This window comes from Pseudophryne corroboree, chromosome 9 (assembly GCF_028390025.1).
Source record: "Pseudophryne corroboree isolate aPseCor3 chromosome 9, aPseCor3.hap2, whole genome shotgun sequence".
NCBI classification, from domain to species: Eukaryota; Metazoa; Chordata; class Amphibia; order Anura; family Myobatrachidae; genus Pseudophryne; species Pseudophryne corroboree.
Genome location: NC_086452.1, coordinates 480,427,627 through 480,446,573, shown reverse-complemented (window position 1 = coordinate 480,446,573; position 18,947 = coordinate 480,427,627).

Genomic DNA, 18,947 nt, shown 5'->3' with positions numbered 1-18,947 from the left:
ATCTTTGATAAAATATCAATATTGCGGTGTCTTTTCAAGACAATGGTGAGTCTTGAAAAGACTCACCATTATGGGGTATATTCAATTAAAGTCTGATCCATTCCGACATGTATTTGTCGGAATGGATCCGACAACCCCTATTCAATCTCATCTTAATTCGACTTTTTCAAGTTGAATTAAGCTGAGGGACGCAGAGGAGGAGAAAGGGGGCGAGCCACGGGGAGACCAGCGGGGGACAGCCGGCGGGCATACAGGGAGATCAGTACTACAGTAGCTCTGCAGCTGGATGTCACTCAGCCGCCCGACCTCAGGGCAGTGTCCACCCAGCTCCAGCAAGCGTGCTGGAGCCAGGTGGAAGCTGCCGTAAGGTCGGGCGGCTGAGTGACATCCAGCTGCAGCACTACTGTAGCGCTGATCTCCCTGTATGCCCGCCGGCTGTCCCCCTGCGGCCCTCTCCTCCTCTGGGTCCGCATCTCAGTCCGACATCTTTTAATATCGGACTGAGATGGTCGAAAAGGGGGCCTAAACCTGTCAGTTTTGGCCCCGTTTTCGACACAAGCACGTGGATCGGTAGCTATTCCGCCCATCCACGTGCTTTTCGACAAGTCGAATGCCTCGACTTGTCGAAAAGCATTGAATAGGTCGAATCACATTTCGACCTTAAAAAGTCGAAAACTGCCGTCTTTTCGACAGACGGCAGTTTTCGGCAACAATTGAATGTACCCCTATACATGGCTCTGGTTCAGGCAAAAGACATTCTTCAGGGAAAACCAGTCCAGATCCACCAGGACAATGCGACGGCAGAAGCGTACCTCAACCATCAGGGAGGAACTCGCAGCCAAAAAGCGATGAAGGAGGTAATCTGGCTTATGTATTTCCTCCAGTCACCCTATTACCCAGGGTGGTGAGAAAGATAAAGCAAGGAAAAGGTGCCGTGATACTAATAGCTCCGGCTTGGCCCAGAAGGCATTGGTACACAGATCTGCAGAGAGTGTCACTGGATGCTCCATTCCTACTCCCTCAACGTCCAGATCTACTGACGAAGGGTCCTTGTTATCACAGACATCTGGATCGGCTGTCTTTGACGGCGTGGCTCTTGAAACCTCTATCCTGAAGTCAAGAGGTTTTTCACAACAGGTAATTCAAACAATACTCAGAGCAAGGAAACCTTCCTCAGCTCGTATTTATCACCGAATATGGCAAACCTATATTCATTGGTGCAGTGAAAGAAATATGGATCCAAAATCTTTCATAGTGTCCACGGTCTTAGCATTCCTTCAGGCAGGAATGAATAAGGGTTTGAAGGTGGCTTCCTTGAGAGTGCAAGTGTCAGCATTGACTGTATGGTTCCAAAAGAAAATTGCCACTTTACAGAATGTGCGTACTTTTTCCCAGGGAATGCTGCGCATTCAACCTCCGTTTGTTCCTCCTACAGTGCCTTGGGACTTAAGTTTAGTCTTGGAAGCCCTTCAAGTTGCTCCATTTGAACCACTTAATAAAGTGGATCTTAAATGGTTGACAGCTAAAGTGATCTTTCTTCTGACTATGGCGTCAGCTAGAAGAGTATCAGATTTAGGAGTGCTGTCTTGTCGTTCTCCTTTTCTGACTTTTCATCCAGATAAAGCAGTTCTCAGACCTAGATCTGGGTATCTTCCTAAGGTGGTATCTAAATTCCACCTTAATGAAAAAATTGTAGTCCCGGCCTTTAGGTTCCGGGCCTTTCTACGGGAGATGCGTCGCTGGACGTGGTCCGTGCTTTAAGGATCTACATAGATCGTACCAGTGCCATCAGACAGACAGATTCTCTCTTCATTCTCTATGGATTTCACAAGAGGGGATGGCCTGCTACTAAACAGACGCCAGCAAGATGGCTCCGAATGACTATTTCAGAAGCATTCTCTCGAGCTGATCTCCCTGTGTCGGCTAATGTCTCTGCTCACGCTACACGTAAGGTAGGTCCTTCATGGGCAGCACATCATTGTGCTTCAGCTGAACAGATATGTAAGGCAGCCACATGGTCTTCCATTAACACATTCATTAGACATTATGCCATGGATACCTTTGCCTCTCACGACGCTGAATTCAGGCGAAGATTCTCCTGTCCAATCAGGAGCGTCCCCACCACTAAATTGCTTTGTTAAATCCCAGTGTTACCCTGTGGATTACCTGTGGACCCAGCCGGAAAAATATACGTTATGGTAAGAACTTACCATTGATAACGGTATTTCTCCTAAGTCCACAGTATCCACAGGGATCCCGCCCTGACACACCTGATTTGAGGATCCTACTCACTAACCTCTTCCTTCTTGTAGAAAGGGTGTGCATGTGTGTTCTTATCGCCTGATTAGGGCTAGCTATGATGCTCCTGCCTTGTGCTTTGGAAACAACCGATTTGCCTGAGCAAGGAGGCGGGGATATATGGACGGGCCCGTTGCATGCTGGGAGGCCGAAAAGCTTAGACCGATTGGTGCAAATCCGCTGTTGCTTCATCATATCCCATTGTTATCCTGTGGACTTAGGAGAAATAACGTTATCAACGGTAAGTTCTTACCATAATGTATATTTATAGAACCTTTCTCTAGCATCCATATGGGATATTGGGGACAGATTAGAACGATGGGGTATAGACTGGTCCAAAGGAGCCAGTGCACTTTAAATTTCTTCCACTGTGTGTGCTGGCTCCACCCTCTATGCCCCCTCCTACAGCTCAGTTTAGAAAAAAGTGCCCTCAGGAGAGGATGCACACCCTGCAGCTCCAGAGCTTTCTTACATTTCTTTGAAACTTTTATTTCTTTTGGTATGCTGTCTGGGCGACCGCTACCTGCACCGTGGGAGTTAGGGGGGGGGGGGGGGGGGGGGCCGTCACCGGCCTTATGAGGTGCAGAGCTGCTTCCCCGCTGCAGGACCACCGTCCTGAGGGGCTGCTTGTTCAGCGGGGCATGGCGCCTTGGCTGTCGCAGCCGCAGCATGCCGCACACCCCTAACGCTGCCTGAAGGTGATCATCGGTGGTGAGTACACGCCAGGGACCCTGCTAGGGGGGTCCCCCGGTTCACTGTGCGGCAGAAGCGCGGGTGAGGCATATGGGTCCATCCCTGGGGGGGACCCGCTGTAGCCCCTATGTGAGACTGGCTAAATACTTGTAGCAAGCATTTATGTGAGGCTACAAACATATAGGGAGACATGGCCAGTATACAGTAAATAATACACAGTATCTCCGGCGCCATTGCGGGGAGCGGAGCTACATCAGAGCGGGCTCAGCTGCATTTTGCCGCCTTCCTCTGCATAAGCAGCAGCCTTAAGCAGCTCCTCCATAACGGTCACTGGTACCGGGTGTAGAGGGGGAGAGCCGCTGTGTTGTGCACAAATATCTTTCCTCTGAGGGAATTTCCATAAAGTTACACTGTTGGCTGTGTATATGTATAACGCTGACAGCCTCACTGGGACTGTGTCTCCTCTCACATGCAATAGGACAGGCTTGTATTGTATTTCATGCTGTGTTATATGTGTATTATACCTGTCTTTCTGCTTCACAATGGTAAAACAGAAGTTATGCAGTGTATGTAATGGTAGATTCTCCCCTATCTCATCTGGCTCCATATCATGTGAGCAGTGTAGTCAGTCATCACTGAATGCTGATAACAATGTGGGGGAGGGGTCCAGAGCCCTCCTGGCTGGGGGCTATCAAAACTATGACGTCTGATATGTTATCTCAGCTCACTGCAAATGTCAATAAGACTCAGGAACTACAACAAGCAGTGGCAAGTCTAGCTGCTAAACATTATCCCCCTGTCTGCTAAAGGTGCACATAAACATGCTCTACCTGCACTCCTATCAGATACTGATGATGATGATATACAGGATGATGGGGATGATGTGGATCCCATAATTGGGGATTTCCACCCCTACCCAGGGTATTGATCCCCTCATATCGGCTGTTCGCTATGTGTTAAAGCTCCCCCTGGAGGATACTAATAATCAACAGTCATTTTTTCTCCCACAAGACAAAATGACAGTCACGTTCCCTGACTCTAAGGAATTGGATGATTTATTTAAAATAGCCTGGAAAAATCCAGACAAAAAATATCTGGTGTCCAAGCGGTTTTTGCATACCTTTCCCCTTTGCCCCTGAAAGCAGGAAATTCTGTGAAGAATCTCCAGCAGTAGACGTCTGTCTCTCGCCTTTCTAAAAAGGCGGTACTCCCTCCTCCGGGCTACTTTACAGTAAAGGACCCGGCAGATAGGAAAATTGAGACCACTCTGAAAACAATCTGCACTGCTGCAGGAGTAGCTCAAAGACCGGTCATTGTTGGTTGCTGGATGACACATGCAATTCATTTCTGGGCTACTCAAATTCAAGAAGGTCTCTCAGGTGATATGACCTTAGTTACGACTGTAACTTTCCTAAAACACATTCAGGACACGGCAAGAGTCCTCTGTGACGCCCTTAAAGAGAGTGGCAATATTAATGCTAGGACCACGGCTATGGCTGTGTCTGCGCGCAGAGCCATATGGTTGTCAGTGGATGCTGATGCTGACTCCAAAACGTAATGTGGAATCTCTTTCCTTCACAGGTGAATGGCTCTTTGGAGGTGAATTGGATGCATGGATTTCCAAAGCTACTGCTGGGAAATCCACGTTTCTCCATTCGGGGGTTCTGCCTGCTAGACGTACCTACCCAGGACCGTCTACTCAGTCCTTTCGGTTCTCACAGCTAGAGGCTCCAGAGGGAAGTCTAAGAAACCTGCCGTTGCCGGCTCTCCGGATCAGAGCACCAGTTCTGCTTCCACAAAGACTTCAGCATGACGGTGCCCACCCACCCCGAGAGGATCTCGTGGTGGGAACTTGGTTATATCACTACAGCCACATCTGGGATGGTTCCTGCCAGGATGCTTGGGTAAGGGACCTTATCTCAGGGTTACAAGCCGGAGTTCGATGGTGCTCCTCCCCAACGATTTTTCGAATCAGACTTACCAGCTTTGGACAATATGCGTGGTATGCTGCTACTGGCCATAAACATATTGGTCCAGTCCCAGGTCATTGCTCCGGTACCCCTACAACAACGAGCACAGGGTTACTACTCCAGTCTGTTCGTAGTACTGAAACCAGACGGGTCTATGAGACCCGTTCTGAATCTGAAGTCCTTGAATTCTTACCTGAAGGTTTTCAAATTCAAGATAAAATCTTTGAGAGCAGTGATCGCAGGCCTGGAACAACAGGAATTCCTAGTGTCCCTGGATATCAAGGACGTTTACCTCCGTATCCCAATTTGGCCTCCTCATCAGGCCTATCTGCGGTTCACCTTACTAAATGATCACTACCCATTTCAGGCGTTACCCTTCTGTCTTTCTACAGCTCCGAGGGTGTTCACAAAGGTGATGGCGGAAATTATGTTTCAGCTCAGGGTCCAAGGGGTCAACGTAATTCCATACCTGGACGATCTCCTGATAAAAGCGAGTTCCAGGGAGCTTCTATTGCTCCATATAGATCACACTATTCAACTTCTGTCTCACCACGGGTGGATCCTCAATCTGCAGTAGTCCCACCTGGAACCGTCTCAGTGGCTCCTGTTTCTGGGGATGCTCCTGTATACTGTAGCACAGAAAGTATTCCTCCCAGAGGAAAAAGTGGGAACACTTCAAGAAATGGTTCGCACGGTGCTCCGACCTACTCGAGTATCCATTCATCTTTGCATAAAATTGTTGAGAAAGATGGTGGCCTCGTACGAGGCGATACAATTCGGAAGGTTTCATGCCAGACAGGTCCAATTGGATATCCTGAACAAGTGGTCCAGTTCCCATCTTCATATGCACCGGAAGATTCGGCTGTCACCCCAGGCCAGGATCTCTCTCCTGTGGTGGCTACAGTCTTCCTGCTGGAAGGTCGATGCTTTGGGATTCAGGATTGGATCCTCCTCATGACGGATGCGAGTCTGAGAGGATGGGGAGCTGTCACCAAGGGGGTGCAGTTCCAGGGCTGGTGGTCTGCCCAAGAGGCCCTCCTTCCGATCAATATCCTGGAACTTTGGGCCATCTACAATGCTTCAGGCCTCTCCTCTACTCCGGGATCGGGCGATCCAGGTTCAGTCGAACAATGCCACGGCTGTGGTGTACATCAATCGACAAGGAGGGACAAAAAGCAGGTCCTGCATGCGAAAAGTGTCAAGAATACTCTTCTGGGCAGAAAGAAATGCAAGAGCACTGTCCGCAATCTTCATTCCGGGAGTGGACAACTGGGAAGCGGACTTCCTCAGTTGCCACTATCTCTACCCAGGGGAGTGTGGACTACACCCTCAGGTGTTTCAACAGTTCATCGACAGGTGGGGATGCCCACAGATCGACATGATGGCCTCTCGTCTCAACAAGAAGCTTCGTTGCTATTGCTCGCGAACCAGAGAACCTCAGGCGAGCGCAGTGGATGCGCTGACAGTGCCTTGGCCTTACCAGCTGGTCTACCTATTTCCTCTGATTCCATTGATCCTCAGGGTACTCAAGAGGATCAGGTATCAGGGAGTGCAGGCAATCTTGATTGGCCCCGAAAAGCGTGGTACGCAGCTCTTCTGGACATGTCCGTAGAGGACCCTTGGCCTCTGCCGCTAAGAAGAGATCTTCAGCAAGGACCGTTCGCCTACCCATTGACGGCATGGAAGTTGAGCGGAACATCCTAGCTCACAAAGGGCTTTCCAAAAAGGTCATTGACATTATGGTGCAAGCCAGAAAACCTGTGACGTCAAAACACTATCATAATATCTGGCGGAGATATGTCTCTTGGTGCGAGGAACGTACATATCCATTTGCAGAATTCCACTTGGGGAGATTCCTTAGTTTCCTGCAGACAGGGGTGGATAAAGGCTTACGTCTTGGATCCCTTAAGGTCCAGAGTTCAGCTCTTTCCGTCTTCTTCCATAAGAAGTTGGCTCTCCTGCCAGAAGTTCAGAGGGGTGCTTCACATACATCCTCCGTTATACATCCTGCAGAGTTTCTTGCAAGGGGTGCTTCACATACATCCTCCATTTGTGGTGCCTACAGCACCTTGGGATTTGGATGTGGTGTTACGCTTTTTACAGTCCTCCTGGCTTGAACCTCTGACGATGGTAGAAGACAAGTACCTCACGTGGAAGACAGTGATGTTACTGGCCCTGGCTTCTGCTAGGCGTGTCTCAGAATTGGGTGCCTTATCATGTAAAAGTCCATACTTGGTCTTTTACGAGAACAGAGCTGAGCTCAGGACTAGACGGCAGTTCCTGCCGAAGGTGGTCTCCGCGTTTCGCTTGAATCAACCTATTGTAATTCCATCCAGTTCTGATTCTTCTGCTCCTCCGGAGACATTGGATGCTGTGCGAGCCTTGAGGATCTGTCACGAGAACGGCTCGGATCAGAAAGACGGATTCCTTGTCCCTGCTATATGATGCGCAGAAAAAGTGTTGCCCTGCTTCAAAGCAGTCTATTGCTCGTTGGATTCGGCTTACTATCCAACAGGCCTATGTGTCGGCAGCCTTACCTATTCCACAGTCTCTGAAGGCCCATTCTACAAGATCGGTGGGGTCTTCCCGGGCGGCTGCCCGTGGAGTCTCGGCCCTCCAACTGTGCAGAGCTGCTACCTGGTCGGGGAAGAACACCTTTGTGAAGTTCTACAAATTTGATACTCTGGCCAAAGAGGATACCCAGTTTGGGAAGGCGGTGCTACAGTTGTCTCCGCACATTCCCGCTCGTTCTGGAAGCTTTGGGACATCCCCATCGTACTCCTCTGTCCCATATGGATGCTCGAGAAAATAGGTATTTAAATACCTACCGGTAAATCCTTTTCTCGTAGTCCATAAGGGATATTGGGGGGTCATTCTGAGTTGATGGCACACTGCTGATTTTCGCAGCTCAGCGATCAGGTTACTACTGTGCATGCACCGCAGTGCGCACGCGCGTTGTACGGGTACAAACCGCATCGTTGCTGTGCATTGCTTCTAGCGACGAATCCATTCCCACATCCAATCGCAAGGAGAATGACAGGAAGAGGGCGTTTGTGGGTGTCAACTGAGCGTTTTCTGGGAGTGGTAAGGAAAACGCAGGCGTGTCCAGGCGTTTGCAAGGCGGGCATCTAACGTCAATTCCAGGACTGGACAGGCTGAAGTGATCGCAAGGGCTGAGTAAGTTCAGACCTACTCAGAAACTGCACAAAACTTGTTTGTCCTGCTCGGCTGCACAGGCGATCACACATTTGCAAAGCGAAAATACACTCCCCCGTGGGCGGCCACTCTACATTTGCACGGCTGCAAAAAGTAGCTAGCGAGTGATCAACTCGGAATGAGGGCCCTTGGGCGCCCGCCTCTGTGCGGTGACTTTCTGCAGGTTCTCTGTTAGGTGTTACCTGTTCAGCTGTTGCTGTTTCTGTTGCCAGCTGTTGCTGGCCCGGTTATGTGCTGGTGTGTAAATCTCACCACACTTACTGTTATGTTCCTTCTCTCAAGCATGTCATTCTCCTTCAGGCACTGTTTTACCTATAACTGACCTGTGGGAGGGGCATAGAGGGGAGGAGCCAGCACACCCAGTGAAGAAGTTTAAAGTGCATTGGCTCCTTTGGACTTGTCTATACCCCATCGTACTAATCTGTCCCCAATATCCCTTATGGAGTACCAGAAAAGGATTTAGCGGTAGGTATTTCAAATCCTATTTAAATGTTGTTTTGAACCGTGTACTGGATGCCTGTCACAGCCTCTGCACCCAGGACGCAGCACTCAGCTTCTCCATCGTATAGAGACCGTGTACTGGATGCCTGTCACAGCCTCTGCACCCAGGACGCAGCACTCAGCTTCTCCATCGTATAGACACCGTGTACTGGATGCCTGTCACAGCCTCTGCACCCAGGACGCAGCACTCAGCTTCTCCATCGTATAGACACCGTGTACTGGATGCCTGTCACAGCCGCTGCACCCAGGACGCAGCACTCAGCTTCTCCATCGTATAGAGACCGTGTACTGGATGCCTGTCACAGCCTCTGCACCCAGGACGCAGCACTCAGCTTCTCCATCGTATAGACACCGTGTACTGGATGCCTGTCACAGCCTCTGCACCCAGGACGCAGCACTCCGCTTCTCCATCGTATAGAGACCGTGTACTGGATGCCTGTCACATCCTCTGCACCCGGGACGCAGCACTCAGCTTCTCCATCGTATAGAGACCGTGTACTGGATGCCTGTCACAGCCTCTGCACCCAGGACGCAGCACTCAGCTTCTCCATCGTATAGACACCGTGTACTGGATGCCTGTCACATCCTCTGCACCCAGGACGCAGCACTCAGCTTCTCCATCGTATAGAGACTGTGTACTGGATGCCTGTCACAGTCTCTGCACCCAGGACGCAGCACTCAGCTTCTCCATCGTATAGAGACCGTGTACTGGATGCCTGTCACATCCTCTGCACCCAGGACGCAGCACTCAGCTTCTCCATCGTATAGACACCGTGTACTGGATGCCTGTCACAGCCGCTGCACCCAGGACGCTGCACTCAGCTTCTCCATCGTATAGAGACCGTGTACTGGATGCCTGTCACATCCTCTGCACCCGGGACGCAGCACTCAGCTTCTCCATCGTATAGACACCGTGTACTGGATGCCTGTCACAGCCGCTGCACCCGGGACGCAGCACTCAGCTTCTCCATCGTATAGACACCGTGTACTGGATGCCTGTCACATCCTCTGCACCCAGGATGCAGCACTCAGATTCTCCATCGTATAGAGACCGTGTACTGGATGCCTGTCACATCCTCTGCACCCAGGACGCAGCACTCAGCTTCTCCATCGTATAGACACCGTGTACTGGATGCCTGTAACATCCTCTGCACCCAGGACGCAGCACTCAGCTTCTCCATCGTATAGACACCGTGTACTGGATGCCTGTCACATCCTCTGCACCCAGGACGCAGCACTCAGCTTCTCCATCATATAGACACCGTGTACTGGATGCCTGTCACATCCTCTGCACCCGGGACGCAGCACTCAGCTTCTCCATCGTATAGACACCGTGTACTGGATGCCTGTCACAGCCTCTGCACCCAGGACGCAGCACTCAGCTTCTCCATCGTATAGACACCGTGTACTGGATGCCTGTCACATCCTCTGCACCCGGGACGCAGCACTCAGCTTCTCCATCGTATAGACACCGTGTACTGGATGCCTGTAACATCCTCTGCACCCAGGACGCAGCACTCAGCTTCTCCATCGTATAGACACCGTGTACTGGATGCCTGTCACATCCTCTGCACCCAGGACGCAGCACTCAGCTTCTCCATCGTATAGAGACCATGTACTAAATGCCTGTCACAGCCGCTGCACCCGGGACGCAGCACTCAGCTTCTCCATCGTATAGACACCGTTAACTGGATGCCTGTCACAGTCACTGCACCCAGGACGCAGCACTCAGCTTCTCCATCGTGTAGACACCGTGTACTGGATGCCTGTCACATCCTCTGCACCCAGGACGCAGCACTCGACTTCTCCATCGTATAGACACCGTGTACTGGATGCCTGTCACAGCCTCTGCACCCAGGACGCAGCACTCAGCTTCTCCATCGTATAGAGACCGTGTACTGGATGCCTGTCACAGCCTCTGCACCCAGGACGCAGCACTCAGCTTCTCCATCGTATAGACACCGTGTACTGGATGCCTGTCACATCCTCTGCACCCAGGACGCAGCACTCAGCTTCTCCATCGTATAGAGACCATGTACTAAATGCCTGTCACAGCCGCTGCACCCGGGACGCAGCACTCAGCTTCTCCATCGTATAGAGACCATGTACTAAATGCCTGTCACAGCCGCTGCACCCGGACGCAGCACTCAGCTTCTCCATCGTATAGACACCGTTAACTGGATGCCTGTCACATCCTCTGCACCCAGGACGCAGCACTCAGCTTCTCCATCGTATAGACACCGTGTACTGGATGCCTGTCACAGTCACTGCACCCAGGACGCAGCACTCAGCTTCTCCATCGTGTAGACACCGTGTACTGGATGCCTGTCACATCCTCTGCACCCAGGACGCAGCACTCAGCTTCTCCATCGTATAGACACCGTGTACTGGATGCCTGTCACATCCTCTGCACCCAGGACGCAACACTCGGCTTCTCCATCGTATAGAAACCGTGTACTGGATGCCTGTCACATCCTCTGCACCCAGGACGCAGCTCTCGGCTTCTCCATCGTATAGAGACCATGTACTAAATGCCTGTCACAGCCGCTGCATCCGGGACGCAGCACTCAGCTTCTCCATCGTATAGAGACTGTGTACTGGATGCCTGTCACAGTCTCTGCACCCAGGACGCAGCACTCAGCTTCTCCATCGTATAGAGACTGTGTACTGGATGCCTGTCACAGCCTCTGCACCCAGGACGCAGCACTCAGCTTCTCCATCGTATAGAGACCATTATACTAAATGCCTGTCACAGCCTCTGCACCCAGGACGCAGCACTCAGCTTCTCCATCGTATAGACACCGTGTACTGGATGCCTGTCACATCCTCTGCACCCAGGACGCAGCACTCAGCTTCTCCATCGTATAGAGACCATTATACTAAATGCCTGTCACAGCCTCTGCACCCAGGACGCAGCACTCAGCTTCTCCATCGTATAGACACCGTGTACTGGATGCCTGTCACATCCTCTGCACCCAGGACGCAGCACTCGGCTTCTCCATCGTATAGACACCGTGTACTGGATGCCTGTCACAGCCGCTGCACCCAGGACGCTGCACTCAGCTTCTCCATCGTATAGAGACTGTGTACTGGATGCCTGTCACAGTCTCTGCACCCAGGACGCAGCACTCAGCTTCTCCATCGTATAGAGACCATTATACTAAATGCCTGTCACAGCCTCTGCACCCAGGACGCAGCACTCAGCTTCTCCATCGTATAGAGACCATTATACTAAATGCCTGTCACAGTCTCTGCACCCAGGACGCAGCACTCAGCTTCTCCATCGTATAGAGACCATTATACTAAATGCCTGTCACAGTCTCTGCACCCAGGACGCTGCACTCAGCTTCTCCATCGTATAGAGACTGTGTACTGGATGCCTGTCACAGTCTCTGCACCCAGGACGCAGCACTCAGCTTCTCCATCGTATAGAGACCATTATACTAAATGCCTGTCACAGTCACTGCACCCAAGGACGCAGCACTCAGCTTCTCCATCGTATAGACACCGTGTACTGGATGCCTGTCACATCCTCTGCACCCAGGACGCAGCACTCAGCTTCTCCATCGTATAGAGACCATTATACTAAATGCCTGTCACAGCCTCTGCACCCAGGACGCAGCACTCAGCTTCTCCATCGTATAGACACCGTGTACTGGATGCCTGTCACAGCCTCTGCACCCAGGACGCAGCACTCAGCTTCTCCATCGTATAGAGACCATTATACTAAATGCCTGTCACAGCCTCTGCACCCAGGACGCAGCACTCAGCTTCTCCATCGTATAGACACCGTGTACTGGATGCCTGTCACATCCTCTGCACCCAGGACGCAGCACTCAGCTTCTCCATCGTATAGAGACCATTATACTAAATGCCTGTCACAGCCTCTGCACCCAGGACGCAGCACTCAGCTTCTCCATCGTATAGACACCGTGTACTGGATGCCTGTCACATCCTCTGCACCCAGGACGCAGCACTCAGCTTCTCCATCGTATAGACACCGTGTACTGGATGCCTGTCACATCCTCTGCACCCAGGACGCAGCACTCGGCTTCTCCATCGTGTAGACACCGTGTACTGGATGCCTGTCACAGCCTCTGCACCCGGGACGCAGCACTCAGCTTCTCCATCGTATAGACACCGTGTACTGGATGCCTGTCACAGCCTCCTCACCCAGGACGCAGCACTCAGCTTCTCCATCATATAGACACCGTGTACTGGATGCCTGTCACATCCTCTGCACCCAGGACGCAGCACTCAGCTTCTCCATCGTATAGACACCGTGTACTGGATGCCTGTCACAGCCTCTGCACCCGGGACGCAGCACTCAGCTTCTCCATCGTATAGACACCGTGTACTGGATGCCTGTCACATCCTCTGCACCCAGGACGCAGCACTCAGCTTCTCCATCGTATAGACACCGTGTACTGGATGCCTGTTACATCCTCTGCACCCAGGACGCAGCACTCAGCTTCTCCATCATATAGAAACTGTGTACTGGATGCCTGTCACAGCCGCTGCACCCAGGACGCTGCACTCGGCTTCTCCATCGTATAGAGACCGTGTACTGGATGCCTGTCACATCCTCTTCACCCAGGACGCAGCACTCAGCTTCTCCATCATATAGAGACCGTGTACTGGATGCCTGTCACATCCTCTGCACCCAGGACGCAGCACTCAGCTTCTCCATCATATAGAGACCGTGTACTGGATGCCTGTCACATCCTCTGCACCCAGGACGCAGCACTCTGCTTCTCCATCGTATAGAGACTGTGTACTGGATGCCTGTCACATATACTCTGCACCCGGGACGCAGCACTCCGCTTCTCCATCGTATAGACACCGTGTACTGGATGCCTGTCACAGCCTCTGCACCCAGGACGCAGCACTCAGCTTCTCCATCGTATAGACACGGTGTAGTGGATTCCTGTCACATCCTCTGCACCCAGGACGCAGCACTCAGCTTCTCCATCGTATAGACACCGTGTACTGGATGCCTGTCACAGCCTCTGCACCCGGGACGCAGCACTCAGCTACTCCATCGTATAGACACCGTGTACTGGATGCCTGTCACATCCTCTGCACCCAGGACGCAGCACTCAGCTTCTCCATCGTATAGACACCGTGTACTGGATGCCTGTTACATCCTCTGCACCCAGGACGCTGCACTCGGCTTCTCCATCGTATAGAGACCGTGTACTGGATGCCTGTCACATCCTCTGCACCCAGGACACAGCACTCGGCTTCTCCATCGTATAGAGACCGTGTACTGGATGCCTGTCACATATACTCTGCACCCGGGACGCAGCACTCAGCTTCTCCATCGTATAGAGACCGTGTACTGGATGCCTGTCACATATACTCTGCACCCGGGACGCAGCACTCAGCTTCTCCATCATATAGAGACCGTGTACTGGATGCCTGTCACATCCTCTGCACCCAGGACGCAGCACTCAGCTTCTCCATCGTGTAGAGACCGTGTACTGGATGCCTGTCACATCCTCTGCACCCGGGACGCAGCACTCAGCTTCTCCATCGTATAGACACCGTGTACTGGATGCCTGTCACATATACTCTGCACCCGGGACGCAGCACTCAGCTTCTCCATCGTATAGACACCGTGTACTGGATGCCTGTCACAGCTGCTGCACCCAGGACGCAGCACTCAGCTTCTCCATCGTATAGACACCGTGTACTGGATGCCTGTCACAGTCTCTGCACCCAGGACGCAGCACTCAGCTTCTCCATCGTATAGACACCGTGTACTGGATTCCTGTCACAGCCTCTGCACCCAGGACGCAGCACTCAGCTTCTCCATCGTATAGAGACCATTATACTAAATGCCTGTCACAGCCTCTGCACCCAGGACGCAGCACTCAGCTTCTCCATCGTGTAGACACCGTGTACTGGATGCCTGTCACAGCCTCTGCACCCAGGACGCAGCACTCAGCTTCTCCATCACATTGAGACCGTGTACTGGATGCCTGTCACATCCTCTGCACCCAGGACGCAGCACTCAGCTTCTCCATCGTGTGGACACCGTGTACTGGATGCCTGTCACAGCCTCTGCACCCAGGACGCAGCACTCAGCTTCTCCATCACATTGAGACCGTGTACTGGATGCCTGTTACATCCTCTGCACCCAGGACGCAGCACTCAGCTTCTCCATCGTATAGACACCATGTACTGGATGCCTGTCACAGCCGCTGCACCCAGGACGCTGCACTCAGCTTCTCCATCGTATAGAGACCGTTTACTTGATGCCTGTCACAGCCGCTGCACCCAGGACGCTGCACTCAGCTTCTCCATCGTATAGAGACCGTGTACTGGATGTCTGTCACATCCTCTGCACCCAGGACGCTGCACTCAGCTTCTCCATCGTATAGACACCGTGTACTGGATGCCTGTCACAGCCTCTGCACCCGGGACGCAGCACTCAGCTTCTCCATCGTATAGACACCGTGTACTGGATGCCTGTCACATCCTCTGCACCCGGGACGCAGCACTCAGCTTCTCCATCGTATAGACACCGTGTACTGGATGCCTGTTACATACTCTGCACCCAGGACGCAGCACTCAGCTTCTCCATCGTATAGACACCGTGTACTGGATGCCTGTTACATACTCTGCACCCAGGACGCAGCACTCAGCTTCTCCATCATATAGAAACCGTGTACTGGATGCCTGTCACAGCCGCTGCACCCAGGACGCTGCACTCGGCTTCTCCATCGTATAGAGACCGTGTACTGGATGCCTGTCACATATACTCTGCACCCGGGACGCAGCACTCAGCTTCTCCATCGTATAGACACCGTGTACTGGATGCCTGTCACATCCTCTGCACCCAGGACGCAGCACTCAGCTTCTCCATCATATAGAGACCGTGTACTGGATGCCTGTCACATCCTCTGCACCCGGGACGCAGCACTCAGCTTCTCCATCGTATAGACACCGTGTACTGGATGCCTGTCACATATACTCTGCACCCGGGACGCAGCACTCAGCTTCTCCATCGTATAGACACCGTGTACTGGATGCCTGTCACAGCTGCTGCACCCAGGACGCAGCACTCAGCTTCTCCATCGTATAGACACCGTGTACTGGATGCCTGTCACAGTCTCTGCACCCAGGACGCAGCACTCAGCTTCTCCATCGTATAGACACCGTGTACTGGATTCCTGTCACAGCCTCTGCACCCAGGACGCAGCACTCAGCTTCTCCATCGTATAGAGACCATTATACTAAATGCCTGTCACAGCCTCTGCACCCAGGACGCAGCACTCAGCTTCTCCATCGTGTAGACACCGTGTACTGGATGCCTGTCACAGCCTCTGCACCCAGGACGCAGCACTCAGCTTCTCCATCACATAGAGACCGTGTACTGGATGCCTGTCACAGCCTCTGCACCCAGGACGCAGCACTCAGCTTCTCCATCGTATAGACACCGTGTACTGGATGCCTGTCACATCCTCTGCACCCAGGACGCAGCACTCAGCTTCTCCATCACATAGAGACCGTGTACTGGATGCCTGTCACAGCCTCTGCACCCAGGACGCAGCACTCAGCTTCTCCATCGTATAGACACCGTGTACTGGATGCCTGTCACATCCTCTGCACCCAGGATGCAGCACTCGGCTTCTCCATCGTATAGACACCGTGTACTGGATGCCTGTCACATCCTCTGCACCCAGGATGCAGCACTCGGCTTCTCCATCGTATAGACACCGTGTACTGGATGCCTGTCACATCCTCTGCACCCAGGATGCAGCACTCGGCTTCTCCATCGTATAGACACCGTGTACTGGATGCCTGTCACATCCTCTGCACCCAGGATGCAGCACTCGGCTTCTCCATCGTATAGACACCGTGTACTGGATGCCTGTCACATCCTCTGCACCCAGGACGCAGCACTCAGCTTCTCCATCGTATAGACACCGTGTACTGGATGCCTGTCACATCCTCTGCACCCAGGACGCAGCACTCAGCTTCTCCATCGTATAGACACCGTGTACTGGATGCCTGTCACAGCCGCTGCACCCAGGACGCTGCACTCAGCTTCTCCATCGTATAGACACCATGTACTGGATGCCTGTCACAGCCGCTGCACCCAGGACGCAGCACTCAGCTTCTCCATCGTATAGAGACCGTGTACTGGATGCCTGTCACATCCTCTGCACCCGGGACGCAGCACTCAGCTTCTCCATCGTATAGACACCGTGTACTGGATGCCTGTCACATCCTCTGCACCCGGGATGCAGCACTCAGCTTCTCCATCGTATAGACACCGTGTGCTGGATGCCTGTCACAGCCGCTGCACCCAGGACGCAGCACTCAGCTTCTCCATCGTATAGACACCGTGTACTGGATGCCTGTCACATCCTCTGCACCCGGGATGCAGCACTCAGCTTCTCCATCGTATAGACACTGTGTGCTGGATGCCTGTCACATCCTCTGCACCCAGGACGCAGCACTCAGCTTCTCCATCGTATAGACACTGTGTGCTGGATGCCTGTCACATCCTCTGCACCCAGGACGCAGCACTCAGCTTCTCCATCGTATAGAGACCGTGTACTGGATGCCTGTCACAGCCTCTGCACCCGGGACGCAGCACTCAGCTTCTCCATCGTATAGACACCGTGTACTGGATGCCTGTCGCAGCCGCTGCACCCGGGACGCAGCACTCAGCTTCTCCATCGTATAGACACCGTGTATTGGATGCCTGTCACATCCTCTGCACCCGGGACGCAGCACTCAGCTTCTCCATCGTATAGACACCGTGTACTGGATGCCTGTCACATCCTCTGCACCCGGGATGCAGCACTCAGCTTCTCCATCGTATAGACACTGTGTGCTGGATACCTGTCACATCCTCTGCACCCAGGACGCAGCACTCAGCTTCTCCATCGTATAGAGACCGTGTACTGGATGCCTGTCACAGCCTCTGCACCCGGGACGCAGCACTCAGCTTCTCCATCGTATAGAGACCGTGTACTGGATGCCTGTCACAGCTGCTGCACCCAGGACGCAGCACTCAGCTTCTCCATCGTATAGACACCGTGTACTGGATGCCTGTCACAGTCTCTGCACCCAGGACGCAGCACTCGGCTTCTCCATCGTATAGAGACCATTACACTAAATGCCTGTCACAGCCTCTGCACCCAGGACGCAGCACTCAGCTTCTCCATCGTATAGAGACCATTACACTAAATGCCTGTCACAGCCTCTGCACCCAGGACGCAGCACTCAGCTTCTCCATCGTATAGAGACCATTACACTAAATGCCTGTCACATCCTCTGCACCCAGGACGCAGCACTCAGCTTCTCCATCGTATAGACACCGTGTACTGGATGCCTGTCACAGCCTCTGCACCCAGGACGCAGCACTCAGCTTCTCCATCGTATAGAGACCATTATACTAAATGCTTGTCAAAGCCTCTGCACCCAGGACGCAGCACTCAGCTTCTCCATCGTGTAGACACCGTGTACTGGATGCTTGTCACAGCCACTGCACCCAGGACGCAGCACTCAGCTTCTCCATCGTATAGACACCGTGTACTGGATGCCTGTCACATCCTCTGCACCCAGGACGCAGCACTCAGCTTCTCCATCGTATAGAGACCGTGTACTGGATGCCTGTCACATCCTCTGCACCCGGGACGCAGCACTCAGCTTCTCCATCGTATAGACACCGTGTACTGGATGCCTGTCACATCCTCTGAACCCGGGATGCAGCACTCAGCTTCTCCATCGTATAGACACTGTGTGCTGGATGCCTGTCACATCCTCTGCACCCGGGACGCAGCACTCAGCTTCTCCATCGTATAGACACCGTGTACTGGATGCCTGTCACATCCTCTGCACCCGGGATGCAGCACTCAGCTTCTCCATCGTATAGACACCGTGTGCTGGATGCCTGTCACATCCTCTGCACCCGGGATGCAGCACTCAGCTTCTCCATCGTATAGAGACCGTGTACTGGATGCCTGTCACAGCCTCTGCACCCGGGACGCAGCACTCAGCTTCTCCATCGTATAGAGACCGTGTACTGGATGCCTGTCACAGCCTCTGCACCCGGGACGCAGCACTCAGCTTCTCCATCGTATAGACACCGTGTACTGGATGCCTGTCACATCCTCTGCACCCGGGACGCAGCACTCAGCTTCTCCATCGTATAGACACCGTGTACTGGATGCCTGTCACATCCTCTGCACCCGGGACGCAGCACTCGGCTTCTCCATCGTATAGAGACCGTGTAGTGGATGCCTGTCA